Raw genomic sequence first — 12,269 nt, forward strand, 5'->3', positions numbered from 1 at the left:
GGCAAGGCATTGGAAGCAGGGTTGTAGTAGGAACAGACAAGGACATTGTGTGGGTTGGATGGATGGCAGAATACCACTGCTTGAGGGGTCAGGAGGATTTTTCTCATTTCAGGACATGTTAGAAGTAGTTGAAACCCTGGCAAGGAATGTGATTCAGTTGTTCCAGTCTTGGGTGTTTCTGAGTCACAAGAAGAGTGCTCCATTGCGATCAGACAGTTGGCGTGTGAGGGTTGGGGGTTGGTAGGTGGCTGCAGAGACAAGGCACCAGAGATCTGTTTGTGGACACTTGGTTTGGAATGGGTGGTAAATGTCAAAGTATAGGTGTTGTTAGTGGTATTAGGTTTGATGTGGACTGAGGTGCTGATGTACCATCCTTGAGGTGGAGGTTGACACCTAGGAAGGTGGTTTGTTGGACTAAGGAGGACCAGGTGAAGTGAATGGGAGGGAAGGTATTGAGGTTCTGGAGGAATGTAGGCATGGTGCCCTCATCCTCATTCCAGATCATAAAAGATGCCATAAGTTAATCTGAATGAGATAAGAGATTTGGGATTCTGGGTGGCTATGAAGGATTCCTCTAGATGGCATATGAACACGTTTGCGTAGTATGGTGCCATGCAGGTGCCCATTGCTATACCAAGTATTTGTTTGTAAGTGATGCCTTCAAAGGATAAGTAATTGTATGTGAGGATATAGTTAATTTTGGGGACCAAGAAGGAGCTTGTAGGTTTGGGATATCCCCATCCCTGCTTCCATTCCAGTACTACACACGCCTTATAGCCTGCTGATGCATGTATGCAGTCCTCTCCCCCCACTTTCTCCCCTCTGTTCTCTCCGTCTCCTCTCACAAGGGGGCTCACCATGCTTTGGTGAATTCGCGCTTGGCATCATGGGCCTCCAGCCTTTTCACCACTTTTCCCTTCCGTGCTGCATGTCTACCCTTCTGCTACCCTTTCCCCTCCCTTGGGGCCTGACACTGGAACAGTCCCTCCACTGTTTTTTTGTACCTTTTTATTTCCCTTTCCTCATTCCCCTTCTCCTGTCTTTCCTCTATTTCGGCATTTGAGGTTCCATTTTTTCCTCTTTGTGTGCTCCTGAAGGCCTGCTCACATGTCTGATACAGAACAGGTGACTGGGTAACACGTAATTCCCAGCCCGGGTCGACAGGTAGGGTTCACATGTATCCCTGGTACAGGCCAGGCCCAGGGAGAGGTGACTGCTGAGCTGTTACCTTCCCAGATTGCCAATTGGTCCCTTTATCAGGAGTTTGGGAGGTGTGACAATAACCTAAGACAGGTGAGCCCCCCTCTGAAGGGGAAGGGGGGGGGGGCAGTTAGAAGGAGTATGTCATTGGAGATACTGGCAATCATGGGGGATTTTCTCGCAATGAGCCAATCACCTTCTTCTCAGTCTACATCTACTAAACATAAATGGAATGAGACTAATGATTCAAAAACCCCCTCCCAGCTGCACCTTGGTTCCTCGTGGTTTCACATACTGAAGACGGTCAGTCCTTCACTACAGTTCAAAAATGTTCAAATGTGTGTGAAATCTTATAGGACTTAACTGCTAAGGTCATCAGTCCCTAAGCTTACACACTACTTAACCTAAATTGTCCTAAGGACAAACACACACACACACACACACACACACACACACACACACACACACATGCCTGAGGGAGGACTCGAACCTCCGCCGGGACCAGCCGCACAGTCCATGACTGCAGCGCCTTAGACCGCTCGGCTAATCCCGTGCGGCTTCGCTGCAGTTAATCCACTTATTATTCAGAAAGGTATTGATGCAATTGCCCTGTGAAATTCTGCTCTCATTTATGCAATGACACTTTGCTTTTGAAGACTAATTGTGATTCTCCAGCACAACAACTGCTTGCAACTTCGCTTCTCCACGGCTATCCTTTCATGTCGAGGCCCATCAAATGCTGAATTCTTCACATGATGTTATTTACACTAGGCTGCTCAATGGTGTGACCATGGCAGAAATCGAAACTTACCTTTCTGATCAGGGCATCACTGCAGTCCATTGAGTGATAAAGAGGTTAATGCATCCTTATTGCTCACATGCACTCTTTTTCTCATGTTTGATGGAGTAGTGCTTCCATCAAGGATCAAAGCAGACCATACTTTCCGAACCCAATGCACTGCTACCAGTGTCACCACTACAGCCATTCTCAAATGTTCTGTTGAAACCTGGCCAAAAGTGTTACTTTGGAAGGGATGCTCACAAGGACGATGCCTGCATTCTTCTCCCCACTGTATCAATTACAAAATGACAGTGTATCATCCTTCCAAATATGTTCAATGTATCTCGATGTGCAGGCCATCCAGGAGATCCAGGTGAAGGAAAAATGGGTTACCCTATCATTCGCAATTTGATGGCTAGTTGGAAGCCATGCGTTTTACCACGTGACACTTACAGTACCATTCTTGCTACAAACTCACTCCACAAAGGACATGGCCACGCAGACTTGCGACCTTAAATTCACCACCACACTTGTAAAATTGCCCAGTGTCCTGGTAGCATCACCATCTCCTTCTCCTCCAGCTGTGCAATAAGCCACCAAATTTTCACCTCACACAGCAAAGTCATCTGCTACGCATCCAGCAGGTCTGACGGGATGGAAAGAATACTCACACGAACGCGTTTTATGCCCCTCCAGCCAAAAAAATTCTGAATCTTCATCTGACAACTGCAAAGACTCCAAGAAATCCAACAAAGGCAAATGGTCTTCTCCTTTGTCAACTTGGATATCATCTTCAGCAATGTCGCTATGTGATACCCTCATCCAGCCGACCTCCATGTTGCTGGTGCACATGTAGAATCTACAGACCAGCCGAGAGAACATAGATGCCTCTGTAGATCCCATGGAGTAGGTTCCTCCAGCCTCTGCGCCATGTAGCAGAGAGTCTTTAAAAGTTGGCACTTGGCAACTACTGAGGTGACACCCCTTCATTTTTCCCCCCTCCCCTTTCCCCATCATGACTCCCCACCCCCCACCCCCAATGACACATTCACAGCCTTAGATCCAACAAGGAGGAATTACGGCTGCTCTTGGAATAATAGCATCCACTTGATCTCTGCCTCCAGGAAACTAAATTGCATCCTCATGACCACTTTGACATCTCGCGTTTCTTTCTGATACAATTTGACCATCCCCCCCACCCCATTCCCCACCCCAAGGATGGCATTCCATCTCATGTGGAAGTCATGCTGCTCATCCAGAATTATGTTCATAGTTAAACCATCTCACTGAACACCCGGCTGCAAGCTGTTGCAGTCCATATTTTCCTTCCTCTCTTCACCTTTTCTCTTTGTACCACCTACATCCTTCCATCATTCAGTGTCACCAGGACAGACTTCCATGCACACCATCCCCTTTGGCACTCTCCCAGAATCTGTCACAGAGGTAATCCTCTTGGCCGACCTTCTCAACCAACTTCACCCCATCTGCCTTAAGACAAGCAACCACATTCCTTTCGGACTCCTATTCCCATTTGGACCTATCTTTATGCACTGCCCAGCTTGCCCATCATCTCAAGTGGTTTGTTCTCTCTGACACGTGCTCGAGCAACCATAACTTGTGTACTGTCAATTTGCTGACCCCTGCCCCACCTATTTTCTGACCCCTACCCCACCTACATGTAAACACAATTGGTAGCTTTCTAAGCTTGATAGCTTTCAAATATGAGGTGTCTAGGAAACCCGCTTTCTCGGATCGCTAGTCAACAATTCAAGCAAATCATATTAATGAGTTTTATTACAAAATGAGCAATTACCATATTTGACTTTGCTTTACACATATGTCGCATGAAAAGGGCGACATGCAAAATAAGCAATATTCTTCAGTATAAACAATCCTAAGTTGCTGCTATACAAGTCACTAGTCTTGAAGCTGCTCTTGAATGGGGCCGCAACCAGTCGGATGTGGCGCTTATCTCCTCTTCACCTAGGGGCGTTGCTGTCACACTGTCATCCTGGAGGGAGGTCCGATCAGCGTGCGATTGGCTGACTTCTTCTCACAGCCTTCTCTGTTCTGTCGTTCCTGGCTGGTGTACTGGTGTGCTGATGCTCGACTTTATGCCGTAACCCCCCCACAGTGACAGATCATCATCATATAAAGAGCATGACAACAGGAGGGGAGGCAGGAGCGTGGATGCCGTAATGGACTGGAAGCTGTGGCTGCAGGGGACGTCAGACTTCCAGTCGTACTCCACCATCTGGCCTTCGCTCTGGTGGAAACAGCCTCTGGAAAACATCCAGAAGGGTACGTGTCCACCTCCTGAGGCTTATAACAAGATGTAGAAGGTTTTGGTGCTGTGGCGTGGGCGGGTCCAGCTCCATCAGTAGGACGAGAGGAGGTGGAGGAGATGAAGGCTCCGTCTCCATGGCGTCATCCTGCGGTGTCGTGCTGCCACCCTCTAGCAGCTGCTGTGGCTGTGCTGTCCTCAGTATCCGTGAATCTTGTGGAAGAGACACAGAAGGATCACCGTGCACATGACAGTGGCAAATTTGATTGTGATGGTGGCACTGCAATCCGTCTGGGCCTGAAATGAGATACATGCATGCGCCAAGTCAATGAAGGATTTTGCCTCTTGCTCACCATCTGCTGCCGCTAAAAACCATGTAAAACACAATATCATGTGACGCAAAATGATACTTGCGGCCTTCCTTCGGCACTGGTTGCTGAGGAAGGTGGAACAGTGTCTGATGGCGGCGGCCGTGAAGCAATTGTGCCACCGATGGTCCATCTCCTGGATGCGAACGATAGGAGGTGAGAAACAGTTGCAGTGCTTGATCACTGGTGTGTGTGGTGTGAAGTTTGGCCATCTCCTGCATGAAGGTTCTCACAAAATGTTCTACTTTGGGTTGACTGTGGATGGAACAGTGCACTAGTTAGATGCTGTATGCCTCTGCGTTCACAAAATGTTTTAAATTCATTTGACGTGAACTGAAGGCCATTGTCCAACACTATGTCTTCACACAGACCTTCGAGGCAAAAAATAAAGAACAATGCCTGATTTGTGCTATGTGACGTTGTCGGGCTCACTGACACAGCAAAAGGAAACTTGCTGTAAGAGTCTACCACAAATTAACCAACGAGTGTTTCAAACAGATCCCGCAAAGCCTATGTGCACACGTTGCCACGGTGATTGCGACTTGGGCCAAGCGTGACACTGTGATATCATCTGTTTTATTTGGGTGTCCATACCCTACCAAATACAGTGTCAACGTGCTAACTGTTTTGCACAAGCAATCCTTTCAGTGTCCGTGGTGAAGTAACTGCAACACTTATTTCTGCAAAACTTTGGGGATCAACACGTGTGACTGTCCACTGTCATTTTGAACTAGAATCTCACCTTGCTATATAGCGAGGCTATGTCAATGTGCAAAATAGTGACGCATTACAGAGTTCTTTATGCTATGTAATGAGCGAGGCCAAGCTGTGTGAAGGTGTTTTAGCAAAATGTTCAAATCTGAATCAGCTTCTGTGGCCTGTACAATTTTCCTATAGTTCAGAGGAAAGGATTGAAGCATTTCAGAATCGTGAGCATCGATGTGACAACAAGATACAACAGAAGCGTCAAAGTCTGTATCAGGGCCAGTTGGAAGACAAGAAAGTGTGTCTGCATTACTATGTTGAGCTGTCAGACGATACACAATCTCGTACTGTTATTGAAACTATAACAAAGCCCTTCTTTGCAATTTTTGGGCAGTTCATACAGGAAATGGCTTCGTTGGATGAAACAGGGACTGCAATGGCTTGTTATCCATTACTGTAGAATTTTCTCTCATACAAATAGTGGTGGAATTTGGTGGCACCATACACAATAGCCAATGCCTCTTTCTCTATTTGTGAATAACTGCACAGAGCTTTGGACACACATTTCGTGTGAAAGCAGTAGGCCTGTCTTTATCGCCAAATCTGCGAAACCACTGCACCAATTCCATGTGAGGAAGTGTCAACTTGCAGCACAACTAGTTTGTCAGGATCAAAGTGAACCAAGCATCAATCACTGAGCAATGCATCTTTAAGTTTTTAAAAAGTTTCTTTGCACTCATCTGTCCAAACAAAGGGAACATTCTTGGGACGCAAGCAATGCAATGGAGCAGTGATCTGTGTAGCATTTGGTATGAACCAAATATAATAGTTCATTTTGCCCAAGACTGACAGCAATTCTATGACATTGCAAGGAACTGGGAGGTCACATATGGCTAACAAATTGACTGAAGAGGATGTACACCTTGATTATTTATAGCCTGACCAAGATAGTGCAATTCGGGTTTAAAAAAATCGCACTTGTCCAGTCTGCACTTTAGCCTTTCATCAGATAACACATGAAACAAAGCATGCAAATTTGCAATGTGTTCTTCAGCTGTAAGACCTGTTATGGCAATACCCTCAAAATAGTTGGATCAGTTTGGTACTTGAGGAGTCAGCTGTTCTAAATACCATTGAAAAATGACGGCTGTGAAAGTACTGCCAAAAGGCAAAAACAAATATTCAGACAAGCCAATATGATTGTTCACAACACATACGCTATGAGATTCTTCATCTTGTGGTACCTGAAGATATGCGCCACACAATCAGTTTTTGAATAGTAGAGACCAGCGTCTAATCTTTCCATGAGATACTTTGGGCGTGGCAGTGGTTAAGGATCAATCACAGTATGTGGGTTGACTGTAGACGTAAAGTCAACACAAAGGCGAATGTGACCTGAATATTTGGGGAATAAAACCAGTGGACTTGCCCATTGACTAGCTTGTATAGGTGCAATAGCCCCGCTATCTTGCAATTCTTTAAGTTCAGCAGCAACTTTGTTCCGTAATGCAATGGGAACAGTTGTGGCCCAGCAAAATTTCAACTGAGCATTGTCTTTTATAGTGATATGTGTGCCTAAACCATCAGAAAAGAGTTCAGGGAATTGTTTCAGCAAGTTAGCTACACTGTCTTTAGCTTTGAATGCAGTCACTGACAACACATTGTCCTGAATGTTAAATCCAAACAAATCAAGGCCGAAGATGTTCGCACAATCGCATGATTGTAGCACAGTGAAAGTCACAGTTTGTATATGCGAGCCATACATGGCATGCAAAGTACATTTTCCGAGAACGGGAATGTCTTGTCCATTATAAGCTGTCAGGTGCGTGCTAGTTTTAGATGGGCATGGGGAGCCTAACAGTTCATATGTGTTACAATTCAGCAATGTAACAGGGGCACCCATGTCCGGTTTAAATATCATACGTTTTTCACCAATATGCAAATGAACAAAAAATATGTCTGCTTGTGTCTGTATGTGTGGATGGATATGTGCGTGTGTGCGAGTGTATACCTGTCCTTTTTTCCCCCTAAGGTAAGTCTTTCCGCTCCCGGGATTGGAATGACTCCTTACCCTCTCCCTTAAAACCCACTTCCTTTCGTCTTCCCCTCTCCTTCCCTCTTTCCTGATGAGGCAACAGTTTGTTGCGAAAGCTTGAATTTTGTGTGTATGTTTGTGTTTGTTTGTGTGTCTATCGACCTGCCAGCGCTTTTGTTCAGTAAGTCACCTCATCTTTGTTTTTATATATAATTTTTCCCACGTGGAATGTTTCCTTCCATCATATTGAACAAAAAATTTGTTAGACTGGCGTATCACTGAAGAAACTGTTCACTTGCTAGTTTTGCTAATGCCTGCAGCAGGCTTTGAATACGCTGCATTGATTACATGGGTCCCGTGACTAGATTTTTGTGAGTGGGCAGAATTCTTGTGTTAGTTCTGTTGAAAACAACTGGATTATACGTGACCCTTCTTACCACAAGTGTAACACTGCGCTTGTTGGGATGGGCAGTCTCGGTGTTCGTGCCATGAATAGCACTGAGGGCACAACTTAATTCTGTTCACCACTGTTGACGTGGTGTGGTGAGTCGGGCTGTTGCTGCCTATTGGGCCAGTTTTAAGCAAGGTCCAACTCAACCCGACAAATTGGTGGTCACTCATATTTATCGGTGCCTGTAGCACCTGAATCATACTGATCTAGAATTTGCACTATGTGCTGAAATGATAAATCTGATTGTTTCAAAATCTTTTCTCTAAGTCTGACATCAGGTACATTGTCCATGATCACATCATGCAGCATAATATCTGAATATAAAGCACCAAAAGGGCATTTGGATTTGCATTTCCTTGCCATACCCTGCAAATCTGTTACCCATTCACGATAAGTTTGTTCTGGCTTTTTCTTTCAACAAAAGAATTGGTCCTAGCTGCCACCACATACACTTGTTGTTCATAATAGTTAGTCAGCGAATCTACAATGTGATCATAGGAAAGTTCACGTGGAATGGTGTTAGGGAATAATTTCTGAATGAGGCAAAATACTGCACTTCCTACCGTGGACAAAAAGTAATGTAGTTTCACAGTACCTGGTACGTTGTGAGCAATTACATGGGCTTCATATTGTTGCAACTACTCGAGCCATTCCTCTTCTTGTTCACGGGACTGGCGAAAAGGCAGTGCTTGAGCAGTGGTGGGTGAGGTGGGCTGTTCATCTTGGAATAGACAAATGCAATAAACAGAAAATGCAAGCAATAAAAATAACCACAAAAGTAAAGAAAATTTCTGCAATGCCTACCTGAAAACACTGATTAGCAAAAACACTGTAAGACACTGGGTTGCTGCTATGGGATCTGTCGACATCTCATCGCCAAATGTTAAATCCTGTCTAGTCCTCAAATATGAGGTGTCTAGGAAACTTGTTTTCTCCGATCACTAGACAACAATTCAAGCAAATCGTATTAATGAGTTTTATTACAAAAGGAGCAGTTCCAATACTTAACTTTTTGTTACACAGATGTGTCGCAAGCAAAGGGCAACATGCAAAATAAGCAATGTTTTGCAGTATAAACAGTCCTGCCGCTGCTGTACAAGTCACTAGTCTTGAAGCTACTCCTGAACTGGGCTGCAACCAGTCATGCGTGCACTTATGTCCTCTTCACCTAGGGGCTGCTGCCGTCACGTTGTCATCTTAGAGGGAGATCCGGTCAGCGTGCAATTGGCTGACTTCCTCTCACAGCCTTCTCTATTCTGCCATTTCTGACTGGCATGCCAGCTCTTTACTTTATGCTGTAAGGCACCGTTCATACTAAGGTGATATAAGATAAGCGATATATCAAAGCGACCTACAATACGTCACCCGAATGGACAGATACTTGAAATCTAAAGGGTGGCGATAGAAAAGGTTCACAGCGGCGCAATTGTGCGACATATCGTAAGTGACATGTCTCTCCCAGTGCCGCTTGCCGGTCTCTACGGCAATTAGTAGTGTACGATATTTCGAGCTGTTAACGTGATGGGAAGAAGAGAAGACAATCTGTACTTCATTTCATTAATTTAGTGAAAGCTTGTTAGTGCATCTGGAATTATTCCATTGCCACATACAGTAAGACAGATATGATGAGTGCCACATGGAGGGAAATTTCATCAGAAATAAAAGAAGGTAAGTGCATGATTTATTTATTTATTACGTAAAAGACAAATAAGTAATCAAATTGTAATATTATTAACTCATATTGTAAATATTTTGAAATCCTCACATGAAATAAGTAATTCAATTATATTTCAAAGATTAATTATAATTCATTTACAAAAATGTTGCTTCAAATTAAATTTTCATTAACATGATAAATTTAAGAACTTAACATTATTTTAAATTAACAAATAATAAAGTATGCCCAACTGTTTTATTTTATATTTTCATATTTTTTAATTTTAATTTGAACTGTTTACAGGTATATATAGAATTTGTTGTACTAAATGGCTTGGTCTTGTAAACCTGCACATCTCCATTGTGTAGGGATTCCACCAGTTGGTTTCAGAAAGTATTCACCTAGTTTATTTCATAAGCGATTTGCTTCATTCAAATTATTGCTTTGACTGAATGCACTTTTATCTGGTAATGCTGGTATCACAGAACACTTATTAAATTGTTGTGGAACATACGATTGGCCTTCTCGTCTGCGTATAAAATTATGAACCACACATGCTGCCTTAATAGTCTGCACAGCATTACTTCTGTTGGTATAAATTGGTTGGTCAAATAGACGAAATTTTGAGGTTAGCATTCCAAACCTGAATTCCACACTTTTTCTGCCTCTCAATAGTTGAAAGTTGAATATTCTTCTCGCATCATTTAAAACTCTTTTTGGAAAGGGCCACATTATATAATGCTAGAGAGGGAATGATTCATCTGCCACAAAGTAGAACAGAAAAGGATTATCATTTGCCCCACCCGGCAAGGGAGTTGCTTCGGGTTTTCTCAATTTATTACTGTGCAGTAATTCTCCAAATGTTGATTTGTGGAACACAGCACCGTCACTATTCTGTCCATAGTCTCCAACCTCTGTCGCGGTGAACATTCCATCTGCGTCAGACAAAGCCATTAGAATTGTTGAAAAGAATCCTTTATAATTATAATCTGTGGACCCAGTATTTGGGGAACATTGAATGCAGAAATGTTTGCCATCGAGAGAACCAATACAGTTTGGTAAATTCTATAACTCATAATAATGTTTTGATATTTGCCTCCAAGTTTCCTCCATTGGTTGTGGCATATCAGCAATTGTGAGACCATATAGCAGCACAAGTCAAATGAACAATGTAACTGACATTTGATTTACCTCTGTAACATTGCAAGGAAAGGTCCTGAAAACTGCTTCCATTAGCTAGATACCAGAAAAAGTTACAAAAATTTTTTTCTTTGTTTCCAACAAGTTTGACACTACAATTAAAACAAAATTAGAGCTATAAAATATATGTTAACTAAATTGAGGGTTTTAAATAATAAATTGTTGCATAAGTCTCACTGTGTTTTCATTTTATCAAACAAAATTTTTAAATAAATCCTGTTGATGTCTACTTTTTAAAATCTTGTCTCAGAAAAGAACTGTCGAGAGCAATGGAAGAATATCAGAACAGCATATGTGCATTCGCTGAGACCACCAAAGTCTGGTGCTAACCAGAATTCAAAGAAAACTTATTATTTGACTGAGCATTGAGCTTTTCTGCAACCGTATTTGAAAGGAGGAAATACGTCCAGCAATCTTCGTGTTGAACATACAGGAGTAGAGGAGTCCAGTATTACTCAAAACGATAAAAGCGACACATTTGTTGAAGAGAAAATGCCTGACAAAGCTTCTTCCGCCCAATTACTTGAAAAACCCTCTTGTAAAAGCTCAAGTGAAACACACGAAAAACGAAAGGTAAAAGACCAAGTCGACAACGCTTTTATAGATTGGATGAAAATGAAAAAATCTGCTAATAAGTGACGAAGATGCTGATCAGCATTTCCTACTTTCTCTTTTACCTGATCTGAATAACCTTAGCATGCATCAGAGGATGATTTTCAAAATAAAAACAACGTATCTTTTTACATAAGTTGTTGGAAGAAGACAAAGAATAGAATGTGGAATCCAGTGTTTCAGCTGGTTTCAGTCCGTCTACTTTGCGTTCATCATCCCATCATGACATCTCACAAACTCAGTCTGACATGAGCAATATTGCATTGACTTCGGGACTCAATCCAATTACTCCAGTGCCGCAAGAAAGTGAAACTAATTGGTACAATTTGTAAAATATTATTAACCACTATAAAAATAAAACTTCTCGATTTCATTAATACTACTGTTTACATTTATTTCTGTTTACCTTATAGTAATCAGAAGTTTTTCATCTGGAGAAATAGCCTTCCTGAAGTGTGTATCTTTTTTCTTTTCAAGGGTTTGTGACACTAGGCACTTCAGAAAATTGAAGTTTTCAGGATTCATTCCATAAAACTCGCTGAATTTTGATTCATGTTGTGACAGCTCTCAAGAAACAAGAGCTGAGCAGTGGTGCACATTTGTAAGATTGTAGGGATGTGCCCAGTATTTCCTTTTTCTCATCCTATGCCTGAGCCGATAAGCCACAACAATGTCTTCCTCACTTGAGCTCTTATATGTAACTGAAGTAATGAGACTTGTGTTCACACCACATTTTTATTGCCCATGTCACACCGATTTATCGCCCGCTGTCAGGAAACCTTCCTAGCAATGTATTGTCACAATATATTTCTTATTACATATCATTTATCTTATGTCACCTTAGTATGAGCGACGCCTAACAGTACCAATCCCTTGTGTGATTGAAACTAGACTATGGGTGTTTCGTTTACCCATCTAGACATCTGTCCATCTTATGCCATCTAAATACAATCCACCATTATGGCATCTGTTCAGC

The 12,269-nt window shown here is 42.7% G+C and overlaps 1 protein-coding gene across 3 annotated transcripts in view; it reads left to right on the forward strand.

Moving 5' to 3' along the window:
* LOC124776827 (ribonuclease P protein subunit p30) overlaps positions 1-12,269 on the forward strand; it is an 84,575-nt gene that overhangs the window by 46,278 nt on the left and 26,028 nt on the right. The window lies entirely within an intron of this gene.

The sequence above is a fragment of the Schistocerca piceifrons genome, chromosome 2, assembly GCF_021461385.2.
Source record: "Schistocerca piceifrons isolate TAMUIC-IGC-003096 chromosome 2, iqSchPice1.1, whole genome shotgun sequence".
NCBI classification, from domain to species: domain Eukaryota; kingdom Metazoa; phylum Arthropoda; class Insecta; order Orthoptera; family Acrididae; genus Schistocerca; species Schistocerca piceifrons.